The 15,166-nt window shown below is 27.4% G+C and overlaps 1 long non-coding RNA gene across 2 annotated transcripts; it reads left to right on the top strand.

The window, feature by feature from the left end:
- Window positions 1-4,122: 4,122 nt before the first annotated feature.
- LOC119685676 lies at window positions 4,123-8,796 on the top strand. Of its 2 annotated transcripts, none has more exons than XR_005252818.1 (4): window positions 4,123-4,257; window positions 6,316-6,457; window positions 7,742-7,798; window positions 8,672-8,796. It is a non-coding gene; the product is annotated as an uncharacterized LOC119685676 (long non-coding RNA). The 2 variants fall into 2 exon arrangements; XR_005252819.1 differs by having other exon boundaries at window positions 4,257-4,278.
- Window positions 8,797-15,166: the final 6,370 nt, after the last annotated feature.

A 15,166-nucleotide genomic window follows, 5' to 3' on the forward strand; every position in this document is an offset into this window, starting at 1 on the left:
AGGTATTACATGCCTAACGCAAAAGACGACTGCAATCCATCAAATATCATATTGTATTTGAACCAGTTCCCAACAACTTCGGTTGTACTGCACAATGGGATGTCTCCGTAAGGAAGTGTCGTATAAACTGTAATTAGCACTTAATTTTACATTAACTTCACATACTAAATAACTTCGTACTTTCACACAAAATGAAGTTACTTATTGAGGTCATTTCATCGGATATTGTGACCCAAAATACAATAGAGATATATTACTTCAATTGGTACTGAAAGAGTTTTTTCCATAGGGTTTCAACTACACATTATCTTAAAACACATTATTAGTTGACAACACTGTGGTGTTAAACAGTAGGTGCGGTATGTAAAGACGATAAACAACTAGGACTCATAAGATCAATAGCTATAAAAATAACTGTAAAACCTGAAGTACTAGTAGTACTATAGAAACAGTCTCAATATATTGAAGACACTTACATTTGGAGAATGTGTAAGTATTGGAAATTATATCAAATCTGGCAACGCGTGAATAATACAATGTGGGATGTGTTACTACACGAAATAAATTTTCATTCAGTCCTTTTACACCTTTCAAACGAACAGTAAGATATATAAAATTAGTTATCTTGAAAGAAAAGAATTACGGTCCTATTATAATTATATAAATTTTTTCAAGAAATCATTCTTAACTTCCATTAAATTTAGAATGCAAAAATACGGATAAAAAGGGAAAGTATATTATTATGTATATGTATAATTTTACCGTACATATGATTCTAGACGTCAGAATCAGAGAATTATATTTAAAAATATATATAAATATTATTATTAACGCATCATAACTGTTTAATAAGATACTTTTCTTTTAGTTACATAAATTTTCTGAAAATAACCCCCTCTCAGGAACTAAAATTCTGGCCACGGACGTTATAGACAAAAATCATCATATTAATTATTTATGAAAGGAAAAGCTTGTAATTAGAATAATTACTTTATCGTAAATAATTAATGTTACACAATATTATATTTTTTTTTCTCATATTTATAACACGTTAGTCTTTTTATTAAAAATATAACATTTTTACTCTATCAATACCACTTACTTGACATGCGCTATTTGTCTCCCCTAAGACATGAACGATCTTAAATGTTTTATCGTAAAAACAATTTATCACGTATGTATGTTTATGCACGTATATATTTATATTGCTTCATATAACATTATAGTTTTCAAAACATATTCAATACAATAGATTTTTTTTAAATTAAGATTTAAAACAACCGAAAATATTTTGTAATATTACTTATATACATTTTTTTTTATTATAACAACAAACACATATTTTATATTCACATGAATTATACATTAATTTCTTTCACTTACACAACCATCTGCGGGTAAAAGCACAACTGAGTGAACGCGTAAAATATTAAACAATTTACAACATAAAACACACATCAATAAAATTTCAATGCAACATTTTATTTAATTTAAATACATAACATTAATCAAATTTTTTTTAATTCTTTAAAACACACTATTTTCTCAAAATATAACCACGCACTTTTTTTATGCAAATAACCGACTTGTTTACCGCAAGAAATCAATTAAAATAAGAACAATAAGGCCGACATCAAAATTATTACTGTCTCAAACCTCATGGGAATATTGCCGATCACGTTTGATTCAATGCAAAATAACTCAAAGAGAAATAACAGGATTTCATTAACATGCAATTGGCATTTAATTGGCACATCACCGCACATTAAGACAAGAAGCAGAGCAAAAATAACTCAAGAAGAAGAACAGAGTTATTAACAAATACACTCATTTTTTTATACAAAACTTACTAAGCAAAAAATCACCAAAGCTTAGTGTTATTATTAATTAGTATTTATTATTCTTTGGCACTGTACAGGGAAATGAACAGTGATTTAGTCCCTTAACATGTACTTTACAGTATGTTATTTGCAGAAACTAAATATTGGTAGGAAATTAAAATATTTCACTGATTTACACGTACAAAATAAAAATAGCTAGATTTTAATGAACGGATTTATACACTTTGGGACACATTATTATATTATATTAATTTTATTATATTATAATAAATAAAATTAAAAATTTGTTAATTAAATTAATTTATTAAATTAAATTATTTATTAATCAATCAATGATTTTTAATTAATAAAAATAATTATTTTAAAAAAATTAGAGCTATATAAAATTTTATTTGCCTTGTTTATTTATTTACTATCAATAAGATATTATTAATATATAATAAATATCATATATAAGATATTATTTGACTTGAGAAGCACACCTTTTTGATTTAACAGATATCTATAGTAAAATAAAAGTTCAAATAATTTTTTAATATTTATTAATCTTAAATTAAAAAAAATTTAAATCCAGAAGTAAGTAGTAAATTAAAAATAATTTTATATGTAATAAAATAAAAAATAAAAAATAAATAAATAAATAAATAAAATAAAATAAAAAAAAATTAAATAAAAAAGGTAAATAAAAAAAACTTATAAAAATAATACTTCAGCAGACGTAAATATGCATGGTGTCGTTTATTTCTTTTATGTATATACATATTCATATTATTATACTGACTGATAATAATACTGACTGACTTCGACTGCGCTTAAAAAACCGACATATTCAAGAAAATTAAGCCAATTTCTAAGTACGACACTCTCATACAGTCAAATTCGGTATAAATCACAATTACCTTATTCACATAATAAACTATATTCTACAATTTACACCTCTACATATAGTGATAGACTATGAATCTATAAAATGCACTTAGGCCATCTTTAAAATTTGGCAACCCTGCTTCTTATATTTAAAATATCCTATATGAAGACATTTCTCTACTAAAATTTTTAATACTCTAAAATTTCTTAACAGAAATAAATTGAAGAAAATAGACTTTTGAAAAACATCTTACACATGTATTTAATTATTTAATTATTTAATGTCTGTGATGAAAATGAGCAAAGTAGAGCCGGCTAGTAGAGACTCATTTACTATGTAATCCTTTTAATAAAAAATTTTGAGGCAAAATGGATTTCCAATACAATTTGTGCTATAGAATTCTTGAAAATAAGATTAAAAAACACCAATATTGCAATGTATTCGGATAAGCAAGTTCTTAATACGGCGTTTACATTGGCCGAAAATGGCTCATTTTGGTCAAAAATCGAAAATGAGTATCGAATGGCGCATTCTTGCATATAAAATTTCAAGCACAAAAATGAGCAATTTTCTCACATTCTGTATGAATGACGTTCGAATGCATTCCACATACGTTCCAAATGCAAAGGAATCCATTGAACATACCCTAAATGAAAGCTCTTCATGGCATTTTGACAGTTTGAAAAAGCTGTTTTTAACATATTTACAAAAAAAGGTAAACAAATGTTTGGTGGTTGCATTTTCTTGAAAACGATGCACTGCTTTTTAGAACTTTTACTTCCCAAAAAGTAATTAATCGAAGTTAAAAATATGTTTTAAGTTTCTAATGTAAGGTTTGAAGGCATATTTAACCTTCATGCAACATTTTTTTGGCACAGGCCAAAATCAAATCAACAAGCAAGTTGAAAAATCAGCTGTTGAAATGAGAACAAATGAAATAGAACGAATGTAAACACTTTCAAATGGCTCATTCAAAATGAGCCATTTTCGGCCAATGTAAACGCCATATAAGAAATCTCTTCAATCTTGAAGCCGTTATTTCAAATTGGCCTGTCGGGCCATAAAAAATTTTCTGAGTATAATATATTGAAGAACTTTCTTAATATATATATATATATATATAACATATATACATATATATATATAGCGTTGTATATTTTATTCTGTTTCAACCAAAATATCATTGGAATCAATTCAAGCTACAAGTCGCTATAGTATATTAATATATATATAATGCTAAACATATATCATAATGATTTAATAATTCAAGCAACCTTTGAAAAATTAAAATAAATTCCAAATATTAATTGTCAAAGAAAACTGATTTTTCATATAGTATGTCATGATATAAGTATAAAAAGTTACTTAGAAAATATTTTTTAATTATTTTTATTATTATTTCCAAATCTCGTTTCTGTGTTTGATTTATTGATGCTCGAAAAATTCTTTGTGACTTTTATTAGACGTTTTCTATACGTTTATTAGACACAAATTCTGGAATAATTACAAGATTTTGAAGAAATTCAATTTTATTGTGAGATACAAATTGTACGTTTTGAATGAAATTTTGTAAGTACTATTTGCATTAAGAAATTATTATTTTTTAATACAATAATGTAACCGTTTAAATAATTTTAGTCAAAAATAGTCTTGTTAGTGCTTATGAAATCAATTTATTATAATCAAATATAAATAATTTCAAAGGTTTCTACAAATTTTACAAGCGAACAAATATTTTATTAGAATATTTTGATTCTAACAAGCTTTGCTATAAGTTTGAATAAATGTAAACTAATTCATATTTAAAACAATTAAGATTTATTGGTTCCCTGATATTTTCAGCACTCCACATAATAAATAAATTATTTCTAAATTCGGTCAATCTGAAATAATAATATTTTGGTACCCCACAAATTTTAGTTATTGTCTATATATATCGCTCTCTACACTTTTAATTCATTATTAAGTATATATTGTCCAACCCAACCTATGTAATTTCGTAACTGAACAATTCGTTTTCATAGCATCCGCTCTAATCTTGTTTATCTAAAATAATAATAGCTAATGGGGTCTATTAACCCCATATAATTCCGCGCTCATATGTCATCTTTAAGACTGAACCACCTGTTGGATCTAACATAACAATGTAGCATTTGCTTCCTTAAAATTTTTTATCTATTCTTTAACTCAAGTGTTGCCATAATAATGACTTGATGACATAAAATTACTACTATATTGAAATAGCAACTTATCTTTATGCAATACATTCAAAACAAATAGCGTTCATTTAATTGTATCTTTCTCTCTCCTCTCTCTTTCTCTCTCGCATTCTCTCTCTCTATCTCTCTCGCTCTCACTCTCTCGCTCTCTATTTCTCTCACCCTCTCTCTCTACTCACTTTCTCTCTCCCTCTTTATCTTTATCTCTCACTCTTTTGCTTCGGCAAAAATATAATAAGCACGTTTGAGATTTGAAAAATTTTTTCTGTACAAAAATTATTTCAAAAAGATATTATTTCTGTAAAAAAATATCCTATTTTTTTCTATAGTCATGTGCGAGTTTGAATAAATTGCTGGTAAAGTGAGGGAAATAGTAATTTATGTCGGTATAGCAGCGAATGGTGCTCTTTACCAGAATTTCGACTAGGGTAAATGAGATAAAAATTAGGTAAATTAGGTATTACAATTGTAGAAATTTTGTAAGATGTTTAATAAATAAATAAATTTCAAAACTTTTAACCAAAAATTATAAATTAGTGCAATAAATAAATAAATAAATGTTTATATACCTAAATGCAGTGCAACAAATCGCTAGGAAATTTCAATTTACTTTATCTCAATTAACTCGGACTCGCACACGGCCTTAATAAGACAGAAGATGTGGAACAGTATATAACAATTTCATTATTTAAATAATACTACTTTCTTTTGCTGACCATACATAGTGCATAACTTTTTTAACACTTAGTTCTTTCAATAACATAATATTATATAAGGCCTTAAACCCCACTCCGATCGATATTTTCTTTTACTTTTTGCAGCCTCAATATTTTTACTAAATCAGTATATAAAATTATATTAGTTTTATAGTGCACAGTTGAATCTATAAATAAATTTGATTGTTTAAGATAATAATATGTACAATAAAGTTCGCGCTTCAAAAAATTACCATTTTCTAAAAAGGAGTACCAGAGTAGCATACGGAAAAAAAGTACCAATTTTGTTACTAAAGTACCACATGTGGCAACCGTGCATATAAGTTTCTTTCGGTTTCCGATTTCCGTTTCGGTTTTGTTTCGGAGCTCTACTTTTACTTTTATAATTCTCCTCGTCTTTAAGTAATATAGTCAATATAAGACTATCAGATTTATTGTGGTTGTATAATATTAATATAAAGTTTTAGTAAATTTGTGTCTACACTGATATTGAATATATTCCATGGTTTTAAACTTGATCAGTATTTTTTATTAAATAATTATACTGGAACAGACCATTTCCGAAAAGTTTAATATTTGTAGGACAAATCTTTAGTAGTTTTAAAAATAAATTAACATATAATATGGCATTAAATTTTTTCCTAACTGATTAAATGTTGTTTTTGTTTCAGATATATATATTTCCACTTAAATTATCTGTAATGTGAAATTGTTAGTGATATGAAATTGCTATTCAATAATTTCAGGATAATTACAGTATTCATGACAAATTTCAAGTTGTGGTGTCAAAGTGAAAGTTAAGGATATTTTTAAGTAAGTACTAATATTGTAAGTTTTATCCAAAACAGTTTTGAAATATATTTCTCTTCAATAAGTTTTATTACTTAGTAGTATTTGTATAATCGAATTTATATATAGATCAACTTCTTCAAAAAAGTTATTTATTTATAATGTAAAGTTAATTTTCCTTAATAATTTTTGAGGAAACACCTTTAGTCTCACTACTGATCAGTCAGATTTAGCCAAACAAGTCTAAATAAATATCTACCAAATTAAATAAATATTAAATAAAACCAATAGAACAAAACCCCTTAACTTAAATTTCCCATAGAGTCGAATTCCAATTAGTTAGTAGGGATAACTTCTCACAACATCTGCTTCAAACGTTAATCGAACATTGTTATTGATTTTGATATTACTCAATATATTAAACAAATATGTGGAAGTAATATTATTATTATTATAAAACCGCGAGGCTTTCAGTTTCGTTACCATGCAAGAGTTTAGTAGAGTTCATTAAGAGGCAATACTGCCTCTTAGTAATAAAAGTCAAAATTTGCATAGTTTAGGAGCAAATATATATTTTTTTTTATATATAATATATAAAATATATATATTTTTGTCCTAATGTACTTAAAATAATACCTTTTAAATTTAAGCAAACCAAAAAGTATCAAAATAGAAACTGACGAATTGTGATTTGGCTCTCTCCAAACCATGCCTCTATCGACATAACCAGAATTAGCGAAAGACTTACGTCCCCATTCATCATATAATCACGGTTGCCACTTGAAAATTTTTTTCTGTACCAAAATTGGTTTAAAAAGGTACCATTTCTGTAAAAAAAGGTCCAAAATTTTTTTGGACCTTTTTGTTTTTTCGTTCTGTATTTCGTTCTGTATCATAGTGTTATAAATGAACAAAATATAAAATAGTGCAAAGTTGCATTAACAAAAAAATTAATTGGAAATATCCACAATAAAGTTGGGTCGTCAAAAATGTACCATTTTTTTAACATGAGTACCAAACGAAAAAAAAAGTACCAGTTTTGGTATTAAAGTACCATAAGTGGCAATCGTGCATATAACTATTTACTTAACATCACTCTCATCACTTTTTATCTCATCACTCAATTCCACACTATTAATATTTTCACCTTTAAACTATAATATATTCGCTTATCTGATATATATAGTATGTCATGAAATCTAAGTTGATTTCAAGAAAATATTTACCTTATCATTTTTCTTAATTGTATAATTTTTATGTATATAAAATTTATTGTTTCAAAATTGTTTAAGAAACACGTCTTTATAGCTGGATCACTGTGACCATAATTCCAAGGAATGTGATTTTGTGGACAGCAACGAGTTGGTAAGTTGAGCAAACATTAAATTACTTTATATCAACTTTTATTCCACTTGATATTTTATATTACCACTGTCAGCGCAATGTTTTGCAATAATTATGATATTAGGAGCTTTTGCATTTCTAAGGATATTTATTTTTTTACAACTTTTGCAACTACTGTACCAATTTTACTTACTTTTTAAATGGTTAAGGATTATCAAACCATATAAACCATTTTTATTCCTGATTTGGAAGTAAGAGAGCAACTATCTGCGCATCAGTTTATGAATAAAATTTAAAGATATGTTTTATGACGATATTTTTATAAATGGTCAATTGGAACGAATAACAATTAATACCTGGTTATATCATTGAAAAAAATATTAATTGGCGAAAGAGATTTTAAAAGCTTCAGATCCATAGAGGCTATTGCAACGGCAGACAGTGACATCATATCAAAATCATGCAATGTACGATATTTCTTGTTCTCACTCCGTATATTAAAGAGATTCCATAAGTCTCTAAGTCTACTACAGTACTAATATTTATCTGAAGTACTGTGACCTTATGCTTTAATATGAGTAAATCAAATCCACAAATAGTAATAAGGTCAATACAATTGGATTTTGCATTAAAGATACGTTCAAATGAGATTATCCAATCGGTTAATGAGACACCTATCAGTGTGATGAGTATTGAAATTCTTACAATGGTATTGCTAACTATTTCTTGATATTTTATAACGAATTATTTGTAAAGCACAATAAAGATTCTTTGATCAGTTATAATAGCCTACACCAGTCGGTAGTATTAGCTGTTATACTGTTATAGATATTATACTAAAATTAATTTATTTTAACCTTTTAAAAAAATTTTTTTTTTCATTATAAATCATAGATGTATTTTACGAAACTAGAAATTGTTTCAGAGACACATTGCAGAGAAATTTGGATTCCAGAATATTATCGTTATTTCTGAAAATAACTGATTGTATATTGGACAATACTTTGGAAACTTTAAATAACTGAGTAAGTATTAATATTTATTATTTAACAATTTAAAAGTATTCAGATAGGCAGAATATTAATTAACAATATGAATTAACTTATAAATCTAATATAATTTTAACACTCTTAATATATTTGTGTTGTTATATACGTAAAGTCTTAGTTGAATTCGAGAACACTATTCCATGTGAGTCCACTAAGCTGTCTTATTTGATCAAATCAATTTTTTAAACAAATTAATTGAATATCACTTTTATATGTGATATTCAGTGATATATCACTTTTATAGCCACATAAATGACAACCCAACTAATTAACTACTGTACTATGTTAATTATGGTATTAGCAGGATAAGCAATTTCTATTATTTACGTTGAGAGAATTAATTGTGATATCTGGGTTTGACTTTTCATACCAAATTCAACTGAAAGGAACATGTTTGACAGATGTATGCAACTTAAAAAATCATTAATGAAGATCATTATGGAAGCAATGTGGTATTGCATCAATGCTTTAACGATAGCATGTACCGATCAGATCAGGATCGTGCAGGAGTTTTCATGGAGTGATAGTATCCACAAATCACTTTCTATGTCATTGTATGGGATTACAGACGAAACAACCTCAAAGTCTTAGACACGGTTTCTTCACTAACCTGAAAAATATAATAAAAACAGATTCTTTTAAAACTCTTCAGCTTTATCTGGAACACCAAATACTAGTAGTTTAATAAAAACAATATTAGAAGATAGCGGTTAGTGTAAGTCAACTTTTAGAGGCAACCTTACGGGTATCACATTGGACAATGTTTACAAGTATAACTACTGATACACGCCCTTGCAATCTAATCTAACGTAAGAATAGTGTATGATGCAAGAACAAAATATTACTTTGTAGAGAAGTGATACCTGTAATGGAGTTTGACAGACTGAGAAAATGGATGTAAGAGTTCGCTGTAAATGCTTAAGATGTTGAATGTAAGTTTCAGCAATAGACTATATGCCGACAATCTACTAAAGGTATGGGCTTGCAGCAACAGAAATGATTATGTGTCTATAATGGTAACAGAACTCCAGTCTTGCAGCTCCAGTGTATTAAGTTCAACCAGTGACTGGAGGCATGTACACCAAAATAAGATTGAATGTGATATGTGATGTACAAACCTTTTATTATGCTTACGTAGCATTAAGTAAATCGATGAGTTTTTACCTTAGATCTCTCTTTAGTAAAGATCTTCAGATTTACTAAAAGTTGGGGTCGAGAAGATTTCTAAAAGTTCTATAGTGTGTTTTTTTTAAATTTTTTTTTTCTTTACTTTTTTCAGCAATAGTTGCTTATTCAAATCCAATACTAAGTAGTCTAAAAATACATAGTACCCTAAATCATTCTGCTATTATATATTTGTAACTGAGATAGTTAGTAATTCATATACATGTGTAATCACTTATTTATGGAAGTTTATGTGCTTGAAATCCAAGCCAAGACAAGAGATATATCGTTTAGTATAGTTAACATTTATACAAACCTATAAACCTATACATATAAACCCATTTCTATTTTGTTGACTTTTACTTTAAACTTGTGTAAAGTATCATACATGCTATTAGTTGGTAAAAACTGATAGTTAAGTGAAGAAAATAAAATTCAATCCAAAGCCTTCTCTAACTAATGTTAATTGCTATCAATAAATATTTGTCTATCATTAAAGTCTCTATGTGAAGGATATATTTCACAATAAAATAACTTCCACTATTTCTAGTAAATAATATCACGAACATAAAAAATGATTTAGATTAACAATTTTATGCTTTTAAATAAGTTTTATCTATATTTTTTTGCTTTTTTTTTGTTTTTGTTGTGAATTCCGTAATCTGACTTTTATAATAAACGCAGCCACTTGTCATCTCTGACACCTCAAACAGGTACTTCACAACATTGGAGTAACACTTCATGACTGCTAACATCACACCAGTTCTTAAGCATCGTAAAAGTAAGCACTAAGCGCGGCTTTGCTTACAAAGTATTTATTATTAATAGTAAGAATGAAAAAACTAAGGCAGCAAGAACAAGAGAAGAAAAATTATAAGCCTAGTGAAACCAGATTTGTGGTTGCAATGTTGAAGTAGAAGTTGCACAAAAGAAGTGCCAAAGCACATTTTAGATATTTACCTCTATAATAATCATCGCTGAGATACACAAACACCGGCACAGACGGAGGCACCGAGAAAAAGTGTTTTAAGTCTATAATGACAGTAAACTGTGTGATGAAATCAGACAAAAGCCAGAACGGTTAAGAACAAACACAAACTGAGGCTGAAGAAAAAAATGATAATAAAGTAAAAAAGAAAAGAAAACAGTTAAATCAGCAAAAGTTTTAAACGTGAATGAAGTGAAAAGTGTGAAAAAAGTATCTTGACGGTTAGTAATTTAGATAAAATATAAAAAATAAAAAAAAATTAAAAAGAAAATGCCATATCATGGAGACGTCTGAAACACACATTTTACCGTTTGAATGGTTCGAATTTGAATATCGGCATTAGAAGAACTCCAAGAACTCGACAACTCTAAGAAGAAGTTTAGAGGCACAAACAAAAAAAAAAGACAAATAATTGAAATGAAGCTAAAATTTCAGGCAAAGCAACTTTTTGTGGATTGCAATAGACATGACGGCGGCAATTTTGTGATGACACTGAAGTTAATAGAATAATTCTATTTCACTAGAACTTTATAACCAAAACATAGAGACGTCGATTGCTATAGATAGATTCACATTTCACTTAATTTCTTTAAAAAGTTGTAATCTTTCCTGATTTTTGGCCTATAAATCCTGGTAATATAATGTAAAAAATGTGTTGATTTATATGAAAGCTTAAGTGAAAGAGTTAGTATAAACATTTGTTTTAAGTTCTTTAATAAGTATTTATTTCTATAATTAACTAAATCATCATAGAGGTAAAATATGGTGCTACCAACATTACAAGGTTTTTTAAATTCTTCATCAAAGCGGGATTAATAACAGCTAATCTTGTAAACAATGCATTAGGAAAATACAGTATAATGTACAGTGCAATTATATATACAATATGTACTATATATATTACATAAAGGACTATATACTTAAAATTTATACAATTGAATAACGTATCAACAAAAAGTGAAGTTAAAACAATCACTTAATATATGTGCATTCCTCAAGCAAAATATAATTTTGTAGCTATACAATTATGCAGTATACAGTATAACTGTGTATAGGTTTTTCTTTTACAAATCAGACGGATTTGTCAAAAAATGTCCTAATCATCTCTGATTTGACTGAAATTTTTTTATGCGTTCCTTTCATAAAATCAGAAGACTCGTATCTCGAGAAAAATTTTGAAATTTTTGAGATATGGATCTATGCATGAGGTTTTGACAATTAGCATTGTAGACACAGTTTTAAACGGCCATATCTCAGGCTCCATAAATGCTGAAAACTTGAAATTTGTTACGTTTTAGATATAATTGATTTAACCTTTAAAAAATAGTTTAAATAATAAAAATGGTTAATATTTAAGTACTATTATTAAACATTAAATTTAAAAAAAAAATTTTTCGCAGTATATAGAGACAATTTTTATTTATTATAAATTATTTAGAGTCAGTATTAAATTTTCCTGGGAAATAAAAACTTTAAATAGGACATAATTTTTTTGAATTTTTCAAAATTTTTGTATTTTGGTATTCTAAGTCTACTACTTTGTAGACTTCGATAATGGTATATAGGTCAAAGTGATAAGCCAGACCATGAATCCGATTAGCAATTAGAATCCGTAATTAGAGATTTCAATAATTTTAAACCAATATCTTCAACTGTACTAGCCTAAGTACTGAAAAATTTGTCTCTTAAATATTCAAGTGAACTTTTAAATCATACAAGATAAAAACTAATATTGTAAATTAAATTGTGATACTGTAATATTGTGAATTTAAGCTACTTCACCTTTAGCAGATATTTCGCTTCCTTATGAACTACTTAATTACACTTCATTATACCAATATATTTAACAGTTCTTCAATCACAACCAATAAAATTATATTTGGTGATCTGCCGCATCCAAATACTTGTAACATTTTTTTAATCAGAAACAGAAATGGTCAAATTATACATTAAATAAAAAAATAATTACTTTTTTAAACAATCATATTATAATTAATTTTTCGTATTTAATTAACAGCAATATTATAAACTAACATAGTGTATGATGTTATATTAAGTGAGGTCGATAATGGGCCATCACAACTCGGAGAAGGTTGATATACAACCTTTTAACTACACACAATCTTAGAAGATTATCCCGAATTACTTTACTAATATATTGTCTCATTATTATATCACATAATGATTATCCCCAACCCAACAATACAAACAATACAAAACCATCAAATTTACTTACGACTATTAAAAGCCTATTAATCAATTAAAACAAATGATTTTTGCACAATAGCCCTTATCGTGGTCTGTGTAATTATAGTATTAATTAAAAAATAATAATTTCCAATCTAAGATTTAAACATCTAAGGACAGGTTTTGAGATTCAAAGCATTGTATAACGATTTTTGAAATTATAATCTGCTACATATATATATATATAACAAATATTTGTTATTGTTTGGGATAGTTGTAGTTATATTTTCTCCTTTACAATTTTCATATTAAATTACTAATTCAACACACTTCGGTGCAACAGATACGCTGTGAACTATGTCAATTCTATGTTTTTAATAAAATCACCACACAACGATACATCATCTGTCTTCAGTTGTGCATTCTTAGTCTACAAGTTTCTCTATTCCAATTCTAACCCAGAAGAATGATTATTTTTTTCTACTTTTGCGGTTTGTATGTCAACGTTTCATGTATTTTTGCTTTATTCAATTCATTTCATTCTATATTATCTATGATAAGGTTGACTTTTTTATAAATAAATATTGCAAAAAGTAAAATTATTACTCGTAACTTGGAAACAAAGCAGAGATACTACAATTATGCGATTGGACAAAAAAATATTATACCAAATATTTATGATATATATATAATAAGTTAAGGAACTAGGAGTCAGACGTCGCATACGCAGTAATTGTAAAGCGAAGTATCTTAAGATAAAGTATAATAAGATTAAAATAACCTATATAACCTAAGTGTATAAGAGAAGAAAGATAGACCCTCAAAAAATATTTCACAACTTTAAGAAAAAAATATTGCTATGGAAATGTAGTGGAATGGTAAACTGAATGACGTTATTCTATCGTAGAATGTACCGAATGTACACTATCGTACTATCTAGAACACACCGCAAATAGAAAATACACTAACGTGCGAGTATTATGATGATTAAGAAGATCATGTTTGGAACATTTGGATTAATTTAGTTTAGGGTGCTAGAACAAGTGATCTTCATTATTTTTTCTATAGTTTTCATTGTGTTGTGTTTTATTCGTTTATCAAGGAATACGCAAGGAACATATGATGTTCAAACAATTTTGAAACATAAACGAACTTTAAAATGTTCCAAATATTATACGAGCTATTCGATGTTTCAAGCATTTTGGTGTGCTTACATTATCTAGGGCAACTAGATAATAAAATGTGTGAAATTATACCATCAGGCATAACTGGTACGATTAAGTATGACATTAGGTATATATAAATAATATATTAACAATATTTCCAGTGTTTAGTCACTACAGTATCCGGGTATTTTCGGTGGCGCCTGTGATGATGAAGTTGATACACCAACAAACTCTTAGACGTGAGAGTTTCCCATGATTGACTAATATTTTCAAAGCAAATTTCTTTACTATACAAAATGCCGGCAATACACTTAAGGCATGGGCTTGTAGTCACAGAAATGGTTATGAGCCCATGATTTCCATGATTTGCATACCCCATGATTCCCATTATGGAAATGATGTAGGGACTGGCGGTCTGGACACCAAATTAATATTGACGTGTTAAAGAGATATGAGTGATAATGAATTAGGATGATTGTTATTATTAAAGAAGGAGTGAAGTAAAGTAATGAGATTATTAATATATTAACGAAATGTAAAGTCTAGATTGCGTTGAAGTTCAGAAATTTTGTTCCATCAATAAAATAAAGATCAATTGTTAAAATTTGTTTATATTCATAATGTGGTGCAGAACTTCAGCTCTGCCACACAACAGAAATAAAGGGATTATTGAGTCCGATTTGAATTTTAATAAAACATTTGTTTCTACCCAAGGCAGTTATCATCATTATTGGGAAATTTTTGTAGCCCTTAGATAGAGTTTTATAAGATTTAATTATAATTTCATATGAAAGGTTGCTCTGAGATACTCTTAATATTATTTCTCGACATTCTG

Source organism: Teleopsis dalmanni, chromosome 2 (genome assembly GCF_002237135.1).
Source record: "Teleopsis dalmanni isolate 2A chromosome 2, ASM223713v2, whole genome shotgun sequence".
In the NCBI taxonomy this organism is placed as follows: Eukaryota; Metazoa; Arthropoda; class Insecta; order Diptera; family Diopsidae; genus Teleopsis; species Teleopsis dalmanni.